The 16,351-nt window shown below is 36.7% G+C and overlaps 1 protein-coding gene across 1 annotated transcript in view; it reads left to right on the top strand.

Annotated features, from left to right (window-relative positions):
* The window catches only part of ST18 (ST18 C2H2C-type zinc finger transcription factor), a 226,966-nt gene that overhangs the window by 106,863 nt on the left and 103,752 nt on the right, over positions 1–16,351 (top strand). The window contains exon 2 of the mRNA XM_081111232.1: positions 6,133–6,206. The gene's annotated coding sequence lies outside the window, so the exon portion shown is untranslated. The remainder of the gene's footprint in view (positions 1–6,132; positions 6,207–16,351) is intronic.

The raw sequence follows: 16,351 nt of genomic DNA, 5'->3' as shown, positions 1-16,351 counted from the left end.
CAGTGGTGATTATTATGTGGCCTTCTTGGCTTACTCCAATATTAGATTAATATAGATTTCTTGTGCCAAATTAGCGGAAGTCACTGTTGAACATAAGAGTGATTCACTCTCCTTTTGGTTATATTTATGTTAAAGAAGCAGCATCACTTTAGCTTAAAAGCTTTTATACTTTAAAGCTGAATATACTGTACCTTGGAGAGCATCAGGTAGTTGAATTTAAAACATTTCAAAGTACATTGGAACTTTTATGAGATTCTAATTCAGTTATGTTTAAAGGAGTCCCCCATCATTTTTTTTAAAGAGTGGCATTAGTATTCTGTTATAAAATTAGCCAGTAGGATGTGAAGTTTCCTGGTTGTTCTTAAATTAGACAATTGTAAGTGCACATTAAGTAGAATAGAAATGTTTGGAGCTGTCCATGGTAGTATTCTCTTCAAAATGTTAACTGTTAATAAAATTCATCTCTGCATAATCTGTGGCTTTATTACCATTTATAAAGGTCAGTATTAAATTCGTATTAGATAGATTAACCTTGTGTATACAGTAGTTTTTCTGCAGGCAATGTAACAATCTGACTCTTATAACTAAATTAAAAAACTGTAAATTTCCACAATGTTCATAAATGTTCCTAGTTGCAGCTTTAAAGTATTTATGAGTAAATAAACAAAAATCATAAGCTATTAAATATATAATTCTTTAGGTTGACCATATAAAAGCACAGTGCAAATAGTTGCCATGGTAGTAGGCCAATGTGAACAAACATCAAAAAATGTAACTTGCCTGACTATTGCTCTTGAAATGAATTCTTGTCCTTATGTGACCTGCCATGTCTGCTATAGAAATCCAAAAGATCATAATTGTTTGATATGAAATGCAAAAAGAATAGTTAAATTGGAAGTTTAACATCATGAAATTCAAAATCCCAAGCGGTATATAAACATTAAAAGAAACTTTGGACTGCTAATCCTAGGAAATGAGTTTTATGGATTGAATTCAACAAGGCTTCAGAAATGGTTCCATCTGCTGCCTAGCAGCTGGTGAAAGGATAAATTTAATTCATTAATTCATTTGGAAAAAAGGATCCAAATAGTAAAGACTTCATTGCTCATAATGCATATAGGTGAAAACACAAACTGAAATCTGGTCCAGTTGAACATCCTAGATAATGAGCTACATTTTGTCTTCCCTTTTTTGGTACAGGTCTTAGTGATTGAGTCAATACGGTGTTGATTTTTATGACAATAACCAATCATTTCCAATCGTTTCAATGATTAAAAATAATCTCAGGGAAATTTCAACTAAGTCACGCTCTTTCAAATCTAGAGAACTGTAGGCACTAGAAATTACACCCTTTCTCAGTCTGTATATGTGTATATGAGTAGCAGTGTGTATATTTATGCTAATTACATATATATGTACATATATATATTCTGAATCACATATATTCTGACTGAGCTATCTGGACTCTCACACTGAATCATATATATTCTGAATCACATTAATGAACTACTTATAGAAAGACATTTCCCCATTGGCTGAAATATTCAAAATTAGCATTCCAGATTAATAAAGCCAATTTTAGATTCAAAATTCACATTTACTCAAAAGTTTCAAGATTCCAAGTAACACTCGTTTTGTTTTCTACTCTTCCGATACTTCAGGCTAGTTGTTGCCGTCTGTTTTCATTCGCAGCCCGCAGAGCACGTCACAAGACAGAAACTTGTATGCAATGTTTTCCCAACTCCTCTGCCATGTCAGTCACTTTGACACAAGACATGGGAAAAAGACTTAGTTAGCTGGCTCGCTCAGGACTTTTTAGTACTTTTATATAAACATAATGGAAGTTTGATGCTCAGTTTTTGGATTGTTTAAACAACATAATAAGGTATTGGAAAAGTTACTGTTGAATTCCCTTTAACTTATAGTCCTATTGGTGGATTTTTTTATTTGCTAATATTTTAAGGAGGATGAGGTCTCCCTTAAAAATGCACAGGTCACCTTTCTGGGCGAGGGAAATGTTTCCTGGCTGCCAGTTAATTGATCCACGTCAAGATAAGAACATCCTTGAAAGCAGGTTGCTTCAGCAGCCAGCACTCAGTTTAGCCATTCTTTTTGGATGGTGGTTTCATGAATGGGTTTTTGACTTTTCTTTCTCTGTGGCCCAGAGCTCACTGTGGTGGGTTTGTTGGATTTACTATAAAGGTTCTGTTTGCACCCTGTGGGTTGGGTTAAGAATCAGGGTTTATGCATTTACTTGTACTGTTACATTGTTTATACAGCTTTGGTTTAGTTTTGATCTCTCTCTCTCTCTCTCTCTCTCTCTCTCTCTTTTTTTTTTTTTGCCTTTGAGGCTCTTCCACAGTGTCAGCTGCTGACTGATAGTAGGAAAACGGCCTCGTGGTGTGAATGAAAGGGACCTAGCGGTTGGTAAACAGAGATAAGGAATAAATAGAGCGCAGGCAAAAGGAGATAGTTCTGTGGGGGCCCAGATTGCTGCCAGTCTGTTCAAGGGGGATGCAGAGCCTGTCCTTTTCCCAGATTAAATTAGTGTGCGAAATCTCCAGTGACCTGCTCCCCTTCTCCCCACACTCTTTACCCAAGCTGAACAGCCTCTGCTGGAAAGTATTCATTTTATCCAGGGACAAGCCGGACAATGGAACTCTCCCTGATACTTATGGACAGCTGTCGTCATTCATAGGGCTCTCAGCCTTTCATTTTTCATAGGAGTTAAAAGGGTTTTTACCTTGTAACTGAAAGAGGGCATAAATGCAACTTTGCCAGTTCTGAGGTTGCTTGGACAAGGGGTAGGACGGAGGTGGGGGTGACTTCGGAGGGAGGAGAAACTGCCAAAGAAAGCAATTCTTATTTTGCTTGGCTACTATGATTAAACGAAGACAGAAATTAAATTTCAAATCTGGGTTCCTTGGGAAGAGAAAATACCGTTGATTCTGAAAGTTTCCTAAAATTAAGGTCACCAGTGCAAACTAGCTATTTCATCTCTGCCTTTTCTAGCCTTGTTTTGGCTAAATATGCATCATTTTATTACCTGTGAATAGTAAACAGTAAGCCTGTAAGATACCTCTGTAGTCCCGTTTTTTCTTTCTTTCTTTCTCTCTCTCTCTTTTTTAGTGATTTACTGCAAATATATTCAGCATTTGACTGATTAAATAGACCTTCGGCAACCTTGAGGGTCACTGTGCAGAGTATGTACATAGAAAATGCATCAGCCCATTGTACCCTGGCAGCTAATGAGATTGGTCGTTAAGTAAATGACACAAAGCCTACAAAAAAAGCTTAGCAGCTCACTAGAGTATCACAGAGTGTCCCTGCACACCACACAACCACACAAACACTGGACGAACCTAGCCCACCCCTGCTTTATTCTCCATCACTGCTTCCCTGATGTCAGCGAGAGAGGCAGAACAAAGGCTAGGAGGCACCGGTAAGTCAGTCTGGCAATTAAGCCCTAGGGAGAAAGTCGAACAAATCTTAGCCTAACCGTGCGTGGGGCTGAGAGCCCGGCTCTCGACAAGTAGGTCAGAATGAAGGGGTTTTGCTATCACTCTGAAAATATTGTTCCGCTGATCCGTGTTCTTATGTTGTTGTTCTTGCTGTTTTGCTTTACCGGTACATAAAAGTTTTTTTACATTTCAAAAGTAAAGTGTATTCCAAAAGGCAAGTGCACCTGAATTTGAGGATAGGCTGTTTATCGGAGAAGCGGTACTTTCGCAATCGTTCAGGTGTGTGTGTTCAGGTTGGAAAAACTTTCAGATGCAGGTGGCAACTTTGATTGTAGTTCGTCCTGCTGCTTTGAAAAGAAAATGGAAATCTGGGGTGTGAATGTGTGCAGTAAAGTTTATTCTTGTCAATATAAATTTATCACACCTGCTAATATATATTTGCTATAATATATAGGATGATCATTTTCTTGATCAATATCTTAAAAAAATCTAATCATCAGACACAACAAAATGAAAAAATATAAAGGCTCCTCTTTTCTTTGTGTATTCTATTTCTCTTGAATCTGCAAATAAAATTATTGCAAATCTGTGATCTTGAATAGGATTAGCGGTTATTTGCTTGCTTTACTTGGGAAAAAAAATCAAAGCTGTCTGACACTGAGCGGCATTGGCTTCCTATGTCCCTGGGAAAAATGTGTTTGCAGTATTGAAGTCTAAGCTTTCAGAGAAATATGGCAACAGGAAGTTGCCAGAAAGTCTTATTTGCCTCGCTGAAATGTCTGTCTGCCTTAGACTTGTGTACTCAGAGGATGTTTAGTTCAAGAGGGGATGATTTTGGTACAAGAAATTCAGGTAAATTAAATATTTTATTCTAGGAAACTGCCAGCTGCGTGGATTGTCACTGGTTTAACAAACTCTAAATCTCATTGAGAATATTTGAAAAGTATTGTTAGCATAAGTGTGGTGTTTTAAAATAGCTGGGATGCATCATATCAGTGTCAGGATTCAATTTTTAACGACACTGTCATTTAATATCAGAATGTCATGTCATAATCATCTGTGCATGAAGTAAAACTCTCCATATTTTATAAAAATCAGTTGCTAAGTTGCACTGAGACATTTTTATTTATGTCAGAATGCAGAAATGTTATGATATGGAATAAGCCACTCTTATTAGTATTTAGGAGAGATTCATAATAGAGGTTCATAATATGATCTGGGTGATGAGAGGTCACGCATTCTTTTTTTTTTTTTTATCTTAAAGTACTTTTCTTCTTTCAAATGTGTTCCCAACATTCATTCTATTTATCTAATTTGTTTATGTCTATATGTATATAGTATATAATGTATGTATTATAAACTCTATTATGTTTATAGTAATCAGAATTTAAAAGAAACAGATTTTGTAAAGTAAGTGGTATAATAGTGTCTTGTTAATTTCAAGTGAGAAAATATATATAGGGAACATGTACTTTTACTTAACTAAATTCAGATTTTTCTAATGTGTAATCTCATCATGATGCCTTTAATGTGGTAGCAATCATGGGAAAAGCAAGCTATCTGAAATAGCTACAATTGCCACCTAACAATTTTAGTTTAAGGCAGAGTTATACAACCAGTCATTCTTACAGATATATTAGATTATCGTTCTTGTGCTGAACATTTTAAGTTTGAATTTCATGTTTTCAAAAGTGAAGTGTACTCCAAAATGGAATAGCTTATTTTTCTATAGTTACTGAATGTTCAGCATGTTAAGACAGGAGTGAAATGTTCAGAAAACGCGCAATCACTTTGGAAGGCTATGACTGTTTTACTCCTGTCCTCACCAGTGTAGCAAAGGGCGAGCAAACTTGACTAAAATCTGTTTACAGTGTGGATATAACTGAGTAGAATTACTTTCACAGGAATGGAATTGTCATTCTTGAAAAGATATATAGAGCTCTGTTGTAATTAAGAGGAGAGGGTACAGATCATTACTTTTGGTTTATATGAACTTGTTTCCATAATGTTGGTCCTGAATTGGAGAGATTTAAAAATTTTTAACTATGGAAAACCACTAAGGAAATGGTTTGTCTAATGGATAACTTTCTTTTTTAAAGAAATTGGAGGGACTTAATTTTTGTTGATAGAAGGAAACTTTGTATTTCTAAACTTTTATTCAGATTCACTTATTTGACAAATATGTATTATTTAAATGACTTGGTTTAAAGGATTGTGTTAGGGGCTGTGGGAGCTGTAGGGTCTTCATTCCTACCTGCAAGGATCCATGACCTAAAAAACTAGAAAACATTTCCTAGATAATAAGGTAGTGATTATAAGTGCCATATGAGTGACAAAAGTGACAAGAGAATCTACAACACCCCCTTCTCAAGTTCATATGTTTGAAACCTCGTTCTTCAATTGACTAAACCTGGAGTCCTGGATGAGTTATTTAACTATTCTAGCCTCGGTTTCCTGGTCTGTTAGATGGGGGTTAGGGTAGATGAATCTTGCCTTATGATCTATGTGAAAATGAAATAAGATGATGTGCCTACAGCCCTTGGGTATATTGTTGTTGTTTTTTTAACTTTCACTTGGAGTTTGAGACAGTAAGTGGGCAATATCATGTTGTATGTTCCCTCCACACTTGCTTCTACCAGTATAGAACTCTTTCTCATGTTTTTACTTTCAGAGCCCTACATATTGTGAGATTTCTTGAAGGACTGTGGAAATTTCATTTTACATGACTGAGTGCTCAAGTCTAAGGTAACAAGTTAAAAATACTAAATGTATATGAAGTATATGTGATTAAATGGACTAATAGGCTTAGTTTTATTAACAGAAATCTAAAGTGTTTATTAGAATTTCATTACATTTCAACTTAAACTTTCTATAAGCAGAAATATTTAATTTCATCTAATTTCAAAATGGTTTATTTATAACTTAAGTATTTATAGAAAAGGTTGTTATCTACTAAGATTATTTAAGTTCATTCTTCATTCTTTAAAAAAAATTAATATCTTAATTTTGCTCCTTTGAGATTTATTTCAAGCTTTGGCTTATATTATTTCCTTTAATACTTTATATTTGGTCAAAGAAAATTTCAAGTAAAGTATTATTTTATTTTATCACCTATCAAATCTAGTTTTTTTTCCTGCATATTTTAAAACTTCATTCCAGTGAGTTTTAAGACTTACTCGAATTTCTTTACAAGTATTTGAATAATGTTTGTCAAGTGTTGCATCAAATTTATAAGGTTTCAGGCAAGAATTTATTACTTTCTTGATTTAACACTTCAGATTTTTTGTAGGAATATTTGTTCTATATCATTTGACATATACATTTAAGTTACAACTTTGCAAGAAATTTGTTGCTAAAAATTTCTGGTCTATAATTCTTATATCCCCAGGTAAATTGCATTGGCCCACAAAATTGCCAATGCCTTCAAAGTCTTATTAGTAACTTATTTATACTATTAAGTGGTATTAATTACAATAGTATACTAGCTTTTTAGATCAGAACATTTTAATTTATTTGATTAATATAATGCAAATAGGACGATGCTAGAGATACCTACACAAAATACATGTTCTCCAAATATTCCTAAATATCATATTTGCTGGTTTATTGAAGTAAACTATATTTTAATAGCTATACTATTATAATGAAGAGTTACATTTGGTAATTCCATGAAAAACACATTATGATTTCATAAAAAATAAGTATGCAATTTTTGAGTGGTACATTTTCTCCACTTTTTTCAAAACTTAAAAGTAACATAGCTAGTTTAATTTAATTTTCTAAAGGCTGAGGTTTTCCTCATGAAGGAAACATGGCTAAAGGCCCGTGTGTAAACCTCACTTCATCCTTTTTTATTAGATGTATCATATATGCACCCAATTTTTAGAGTAAATTCTTGGCATGAGATGAAACTTAGTTTTCTTTACTTGTCATGGCATCCAGAACCAGATCAAAATGAACTGGTTAATTATTTAAGTGGAATAAATAGTATTTTCATTCCTGAGATGTAGAGAGTAAAATGAACAAGTTTGTTATTGAAAACCCAATTTGTAAAAGAATACTATCAGCTAGAAAGATGCTTCTACTGTGTGCTTTTTTGTTTCTATAGTATATTTGGTGTGAATTAGAATGAAGGTGTGTAGCTCTTTTAAATTTCCTTCTTTCAAATAGCAAACAATGGTAGGGAATTAGTCTTAACATTTCTATTCTGAAGGAGGAAAATGGGGTGAGGATGAAATATGCTCAAGAAGAAAATAAAATCAAGAAAGATTGAGGCTGACAATATGACTACTGCAGAAAGAGGGCAAAAATTAGAGTATACAACCTTTTATGCACAGAGCCCTTGATCTTTTTGTGTGTGAGAGATACCAGTGTCTACCAAAAGGGTTAAAGAAAATGCATTCTGTTGCATCTGCTTACTAAATCCCTTACTTTAGTAGAAATTCAAATTTTGTAAAGATTATTCGTTTTATTGATGCATATAATTATAATCACAAGCCATCTGCTGATTTGGCAGGCATGGTTAAAATTCTCTAACTCTCATAACCTTTCAAGTACAGTGCCCTTGGGACTCTATTTCACTTTTATATTTTGGAAAACATGTAGGGACAAATAAGGGCGGTCATCTGCAGAATGTCAGACCTGAGGAAATGAAAGAATGGAGATCAGGGTGGCTGTTGTGGGTATTTTTAATTGTAGGAGAAATTATTTTTTTCTCCTTTTTCCTTTTTTTGCTTATGACTTCATGAAGGATTATTCTAGTTTCTATGATGTATTTGGGAATTTTTTTTCCTAGGGATTAAAGCTCTATCATTAGTCTAAACAAAACAAACAAATGAAAAAACCCTTCCAAATATTGCTTACATTTGTTTTCACAAATAAATTAAATGTGTTTAAGTAGATTTTTTGAATAGAATATTCCACTGTTTTTATTTTTCTGAAATTCTCACACTCAACTGATTACCTTCCAATCATAGATTTTAGATTGTAGAAGAGTTTGTATGTTTTGATACAGGCTTTTTGGTTTAAAGAGTCAAATTTCCAAGTGTTTTTTTTTTGTATGAAATAATGTACTGACCAGAATTTTTGTATGAAATTATGTACATGGCAGGCATCTTCTTGTGGCCCTTCTTTGCTACCATCAAACATTTCATACCTGATTTACTTACTTCCTTGGAAATATTTCTTCCATCATCAACCTATCAACTAGGGAAGTCCAAGGGTCAGGTTTTACAGGTTAGAGTTGGTATATAGGCCACATCACAGCAGACTACAAGTAGGCTGAGGGAAATGTGAAGAAGCCACAGGATCCTGGGATTTGTCTTTGTCAAATAATGGAAACATACACAACCCCACCTCCCCAACCCTCACCCCCACCAACTCTCTCTCTCTCTCTCTCTCTCTCTCTCTCTCTCTCTCTCTCTCTCACACACACACACACACCCCTTAAATATTTGTCCCAAGAACAATTTCTTACAGTTTGGCAAATAACAGAAAGAATTTGGGGTACAAACATTGATTTTTTTTTTTACAAACGACGATGATATACATGACAGTAATAATAATCTTTAACATTTACTGAGTGCTTCCACTGTGCCAGGCACTGTGTTGTTTACATGTATATATAATGTAATACTCATAATATTTCCATTGAAACCCCCTTTTTGCAGAGGAAGCGACAGACTGAGAGACATTAAGATGTTTTTTCTTAGGTCACCAGCAGGATAGAGGCTTGAACCCAAATCTAACTGTTCCCCAAACCCATGCTTTTAATCTCTCCCTATGCTACATGGCCTCTGGGCACAAAATATAAGAAAAAGAAAAACAAAACAAAACAAAACAGTGTCCCAAGTACACCTGGGTTCTAGTCATAGTGAAATGTCATTAAGTAGTTAAATGATCCTGATGAAGTGATTTGATGGATCACTTTATTTCCCTTGTAGATAACATCTGTCACATTAAGGGTTACAGTAGGTGCACCCCGGACTCTCTTCATTCCTCAAATTCTAAAGCTCCATGAACTTTTTATGAGTAAAACATCCCATGAATTTGAAAAACAATTCAGCCACAGCACTAGCCTTTCCTCTACCTCTCTAAGATGTACCTGTTTAGCCTGCCAATTGATCTTGATGTCAGAAGTGGTCATTCTTAGAACCATACAAGACTTAGCGCTATCATATTAAAACTCAAACATTCGGCCAAACTAGCTCCATGAGCACCAACACAGATACTTAGAAACATCTGGTAATTCAGTTCTTCCTCTGAGTATGTTGGTATAAAGCAGAATGTTTTTTCTCTATAATAATAATAACGACAACATAGCACTGACATAGGCCCAACCACTCTTGTAAGAACTTTATGCCTGTGAATTCTTTTAATTCTCCCAACAACCACAACCAGAGCAGCAGCTGAGAAGACTGGCCCGAGAAGAGGCACTGCAGTGTGTCCGAGACTGCACACCATGGCCTTGGTCAGTGTGCCCGGACCACACACATTTGGCCTCTGTGGGCTCATGCTTATTTCACTTTTGCTTGAAATAATGTTTGGAAACATAGATTACAGGTTACAAAAGGCTTAGACACTTTGTAGTATTTAGTTATTTGTTTTTATTATTCTTTTCTTTTAATCCTTACCTGAGGATATTTTTCGATTGATTTTTAGAGAGAGTGGAAGAGAGAGGGAAAGTCAGAGAGAAACATTAATGTGAAAGAAACACATCGATTGGTTGCCTCCTGCACACTCCCTAACCAGGGCTTGGGCCGGGGAGGAGCCTGCAACTGCGGTATGAGCCCTTGACCCGAATTGAACCCGAGAACCTTTGGTCCACAGGCCAATGCTCTATCCACTGAGCCAAACCTGTGAGGGCAATTATTTTTATTTTAGATCTTAATTAGCAGTTGTAATACTCATAGAGTTTCCTTAAATGATTTTAGATTAGCCTGAAAGCCTTTAAAAAAATCGTTTGCAAATACCCTGTTGAAAATATAATACTAAGTAAAAAGAGTCAAGTTAATGAGGTCTGACCAAAGTCCTTTAAAGAAAACTATTTAAAATTATCTTATTCTCAGTATCTAGCAGAGAAACTTTGAACATATTGAGAAACACACAAGTGCTTGTTAAAAGAAAGAATTGATGTAGGAATGAAGAGTTTCAACCACAGTAGAACCGTTCCTAGGTTGATACCACATCGGGTTCATAAGAAATTAAGGTATTTTATGGATATGATTTAAGATATGGTTGCATTTTATATCTACTAAAGTTGCCAAGAGAGTGAAGTAAAAAAAGTAAATATCAGCACTAGAAAATTGTGAAGAGGTTATTTAGATTCTGTACAATGAATTGACTAAGAAATAAATATGTTCCTCGAAGGTACCAGAAGTATAGAAAATGAATATAAGACATGGCATATTCAAGGACTTTATGAGCCAATGTGGAGGACCAAGGCTCTCCCAACCTTGTTTATGTGATAGGGAAGCTTGTACCATCATGGCCTGTGCAAAAAAACAGTAGGCTGTGACCACATGAAATTCCTCTCTGCCACTTGGCCTTAACGTATGAGGGGCCAGAGAATCTCACCAGACATAGTCAATTCTATTTTTACTCTAAAGATAGAGTTGTGGCCCAAAGAATAGAATGACCACCTTTCTTTAGAGGTAGCTTCTGGAAAGATTTCAGAGAAGAGGCATTTAAAGATTCATGAATCCATCCATTTAATAAACTTATTGAGAATCTCTTACATTTGAGCAACTGTGTCAAACAGTGATGATACAGACTTAAGAACTGTGTGATCTCACACCAAAGCAGGAGACACAAACTAACTGAATTTACAATAGAGTGGGACTGTGCTATGCAAAAGGCAAGCCCAGGACAATGAATTGAAAACTGGACAAGCGTCATAAATGACAGCCATCTGGCTTGGATTACAGGATGGGTGGGTAACCAAGATAAGAGATCCAGAAGGAAAAGGTTATTTAGAAGAAAAAGATGATGTACACATTGAATGCAAAAACAGCCAGGTGATGTTGATTATTCAGTTGTTCCATGAATCTGAAATTCAAGAATGAGATCTGGGATGGAAAGGCGGACATTGGATGTGTGGGTTCTAAGGAGAATGTGTGGAGTGAGAAGAGGAACAAAATGAGGAGTCCCAGGGAGCACCAATATTGAATGGAAAGGTAGAAAAGGGGCGACCGACAAAGAAGGAATTTAGAAAAGGCTGAACGCCAGGATTGTCAGAGAAAACAAAGACATAGAATATTTCTCTAGGAAACACTGAGCAATAGTGTTAACTCCTCAGAAAATAGACTAGAAATGCACCAGTGGACATACCAAATAGAAGGTCACTGGTGATTTTAGCCAGAGAAAATTCAGTGGAAATTACAGGTGGAAGCAAAAAGCCCATGAGTTGTATAGGGGAGGTAGGGTGAAAAAAAATGACTACGGGAAGTTAAGAAGTTTGACGCTGAAGAATAGAGATAGTAATAAATGCAGGAGAAATGTTTATATACTGAAGAGAAGGAACCACAAGAGATAAAACATTGGAAAAGTTTGAAGATATGAAAGAAAAACAAACTAAGTGAAGTAGGAAGCACATGTAATAGAGCCTATTTTCTAAAGGAGGGACCCTCTTCCACTAAAACCAGAGCAAAGATGCAGATAGAAATACATTGGTTAAGTGTCAAGAGGAGAGGTTAAGACCATTCAGAATTAATAGCAGCAACATTTTCTCTAACATTAGGCAGCAACTCTGTTGAAATGTTTTAGACTGAAAGTTCCTCTAGCATGTTAGTTTTTGTTAATTATTACATTTGCATCATACTATTAAAAGCAAAAGGTTCTGTCTCACCCCTGAATGTCATTTATAATTCCTAGTGGCATAGAAACTCAGAATATTAGTGAGAACCAGAAGAGGTAGGGGTTTTCTTCTTGGGAGAAGGGTGAAGGGGAAGTGCAGAACATCCTTCCTTCTGGAGCCATATGGAGGAAGGAGGGCAAAGAGTGGGAGAGGGAGGAATTGGCTTCTCTCCACAGAGGACGTGTGTCAGAGGGTTGGGAGTAATGAGTTTGGATCCTAGCACGAGCAGCAGATACATTTCTGCTCTTAATATCTGTTCTTTTTGTATTTTTCCTGGTGATACTGGAGCTAGAATTCCAAGCTGTCCTCCTTCTCTTTACTTTTATGACTTTCTCCCAAGACAAAGCCCACCTTCTTATATACCCAGAGGACTTCCACAGCCTAGAAACGGATTTCTCTGCTTTCACTCCTCTGCTCAAAGCTGTCCAACGGCATCCGATCACACTTAAAATGAAACGGCTCCACCTGTTTTTTTTTTAAAAATATATTTTTTATTGATTACAGAGAGGAAGGAAGAGGGAGAAAGAGATAGAAACATCAATGATGAGACAGAATCATTGATCAGCGACCTCCTGCACTCCCCACACTGGGAATCGAGTCTGCAAACCGCACATGTGTCCTGACCAGGAATCAAACTGTGACCTCCTGGTTCATAGGTCAACATTCAGCTAATGAGTCACACTGGTCGGGTGCCACCTGATTTTTTAAAAAAATATATTTTATTGATTTTTTACAGAGAGGAAGGGAGAGGGATAGAGAGTTAGAAATATCGATCAGCTGCCTCCTGCACACCTCCTACTTGGGATGTGCCCGCAACCAAGGCACATGCCCTTGACCGGAATCGAACCCGGGACCCTTCAGTTTGCAGGCCGGCACTCTATCCACTGAGCCAAACCAGTTAGGGCTCCACCTGATTTTTTAAAATAGCTTTAATGGTGTATAATTCACAAAATGTACAATTTACCCCCTTAAAGCCCACCATTAGATAGTTTTTAGTATATTCATAGTTATGTACTCATCACCACCATGTTAGAACCTTTTATTTCCCACAAAAGAAACTCTTATGCCCCTTAGCCATCACCCTCCAGTTCCTCCTCTGTCTCAGGTCCTAGGACCCATTAATCTACTTTATGTTTCTGTAGCTATGCCTATGGTGGAAATTCTATGTAAGTGGAATCACACAGTATTTTGGTCTTTTCTAGCTGACTTCTTTTATTGAGCATACTGTTTTTAAGCCTTCGCACTTGATTCCTTTTTACTGCAGAATAATATTCCACTGATTGTATGTACCACATTTTATGTATCCACTCATTAGTTGATGGACAATTGGGTTGTTTCCACTTTTGGGCTATTATGAATAATGCTGTGAACACCCATGTACAGTTTTTTTGGTGTGTGGACATATGTTTTCATTTCTCTTGGGTATGTACCTAGGAGTTGAATTGCCAGATTATATAGTAATCCTATGTTTAATCATCCGAGGAACTTCCAGTCTGTTTTCCAGTGCAGCTGCACCATTTTATATTCTCTCCAATAACGTATAAAAGTCCACTTTCTTCAGCTCCTCTCCAATACTTGTTATTGTCTCTCTCTTTTTAAATTCTAGTCATCCTTGTAGGTGTAAAGTTGTATCTCATTGTGGTTTTGATTTTCATTTCCCTGGTAACTAATGATGTTGAGCATCTTTTTATGTGTTTATTGGTCATTTGTATGTCTTCTTTGGAGAAATGTTTATTTAAGTCCTTTGCGCATTTTTAATTACTGAGTTGCAGTCATTCTTTATATATTTTAGATACAGTGGCTCCCTTTTCACTCCAGGCACACGGTTCTTGTACTCTTTCTTGAATGAACAAAGGTTACTCTGACCTCAAACTAAAATATACCCCCATCCTTAGCCTACATTATTTTCCATAGTACTTATCACTGTCTTAAATTGCATTGTATATTTATTGTTCCCTTGGTTTGGTTCCCACACTGGAATATTATTTCTGTTTATCTATCCTTGCTTTTCCATCACCTGTCTTGTGATGTTGAGAGACTGTTGTGGTTAAACACATGGGCATTGGAGCTAGAATCCAGTTCCCAGCACTGCTCCTCATTGGCTGTGTGACCCTGGGCAAATACTTCTCCATGTTTTAATCTCCTTATTTGGAAAACAGGAATAATTAATAATCCCTGATTCATATAGTTGTGCAGATTGAGTTAATATGCAATATACAAAAACATTTATAATGGTATCTAATTAGATAAATAATAGAACTAAAATACTGACAAATATTTTTGAGTGAGTACTTAGCAAATTTTCCTACTAATTACATGTTCTCTTAAAGAAAATGAACTGTTTAATCTCTAAGGATTTAACTAATCTCATCTACACATGACCACGAAGGGTTATAATTGTGTACTACCCATCTGTGGGCTTTGCCTATGGACTGATCTCTTTTTGGATCATATAATTTTACAGAATTTGTACTGTGTGCAATGTCTTTTATATGTGACATCTTATGTAATTCTCACAGCTCTAGAGTGAGGTTCTGTTATTGTATCTTCTTTATGGATGAAGAACCTGAAGATTAGGGAGATTAAATGCAATTTTGGAATCACAGAACTAGTAAATATGCGAGTTAGGATTCAAACTCAGCTTGGTGTTAGCTCAGAAACAAAGCATGTCACCACTCTAAATCTGTGCTCACAGTCTGCAGTCATTATCAAAGCATTTTCAGGTCATTTATCACTGTCTTCCCCTACATACCATTTTTATAATTTTTATCATACTTCAGTATCTCCCACCCCCACCCCAGAGCTGTCAGCCTGCTCTCTATCCATGAGTCTGTTTCTATTTTGCTTGCTAGTTCATTTTGTTCATTATATTCCACATATGAGTGAAATCATATGATACTTGTCTTTCCCTGATTGGCTTATTTCACTTAGCATAATGTTCTCCAGGTCCATCCAGGCTGTCACAAGGGTAAAATTTTCTTCTTTTTTATGGCCCAGTAGTATTCCATTGTGCAAATTTACCATAGCTTTTTTATCTACTCATCTACTGCTGGACACTTGGGCTGCTTCCAAACCTTGGCTATTATAAATAATCCTGCAATGAGCATATAGTCTTTTGATTATTATTTTGGGTTTCTTCGGATAAAAGACCCTGAATAACAATGGTGATCTTGAGAAGGAATAATAAAGTTGGAGGAATCACGCTATCTGATATCAAACTACATTACAAGGCCACAGTAATCAAAGTAGCTTGGTACTAGCATAAAAACAGACTTACAGATCAATGGAACAGAATATAAACCCAGACCTTTATAGTCAATTAATTCTTGACAAAGGAGGCAAAAACATATGATGGACTAAAGATAGTATCCTATATAATAAAGAGGTAATATGCAAATTAACCCTCATGCCCTCACAAAGATGGATGCCTCTCACCAGGCCAGCAGGGGGGTTAGTGAGGGATGACCAAATGACTGAACAAGCAGGCTGTGTGGGGTGACCAGGCTGGCAGAGGGGGGCAGTTGGGGGCGACCAGGCTGGCAGAGGGGGGCAGTTGGGGGCGACCAGGCTGGCAGGGGGGGCAGTAAGGGGTGACCAGGCCGGCGGGGGTCAGTTAGGAGTGACCAGTCTGGCAGGGAGGGGGCAGTTAGGGGTGACCAGGCAGGCAGGCAGGTGAGTGATTAGGAGCTAGCATTCCAGGATCATGAGAGGGATGTCTGACTGCTGGTTTAGGCCTGACTGCCGGTTTAGGCCCAATCCCGGGGCTCGGGCCTAAACTGGCAGTCAGACATTCCCCGAGGGGTCCCAGATTGGAGAGGGTGCAGGCTTGGTTGAGGGGAGCCACCCCCCCACCCCCATGCGCAAATTTCATGTACCAGGCTTCTAGTATTCAATAAAGTGTGTTGGGAAAATTGGACAGATATAAGCAAAACAACAACAACAAGCACACACACACACACACACACACAAAACAAACTAGACCACTTTCTTACAACACACACAAGAATGAACTCAAAATGGATCAAAGACTTAAATG

The sequence above is a fragment of the Myotis nattereri genome, assembly GCF_964212035.1.
Source record: "Myotis nattereri genome assembly, chromosome: 17".
Taxonomy (NCBI): domain Eukaryota; kingdom Metazoa; phylum Chordata; class Mammalia; order Chiroptera; family Vespertilionidae; genus Myotis; species Myotis nattereri.
Note: the sequence above shows the minus strand (reverse complement) of the source record. Positions and strands in the feature narration are given on the sequence as shown.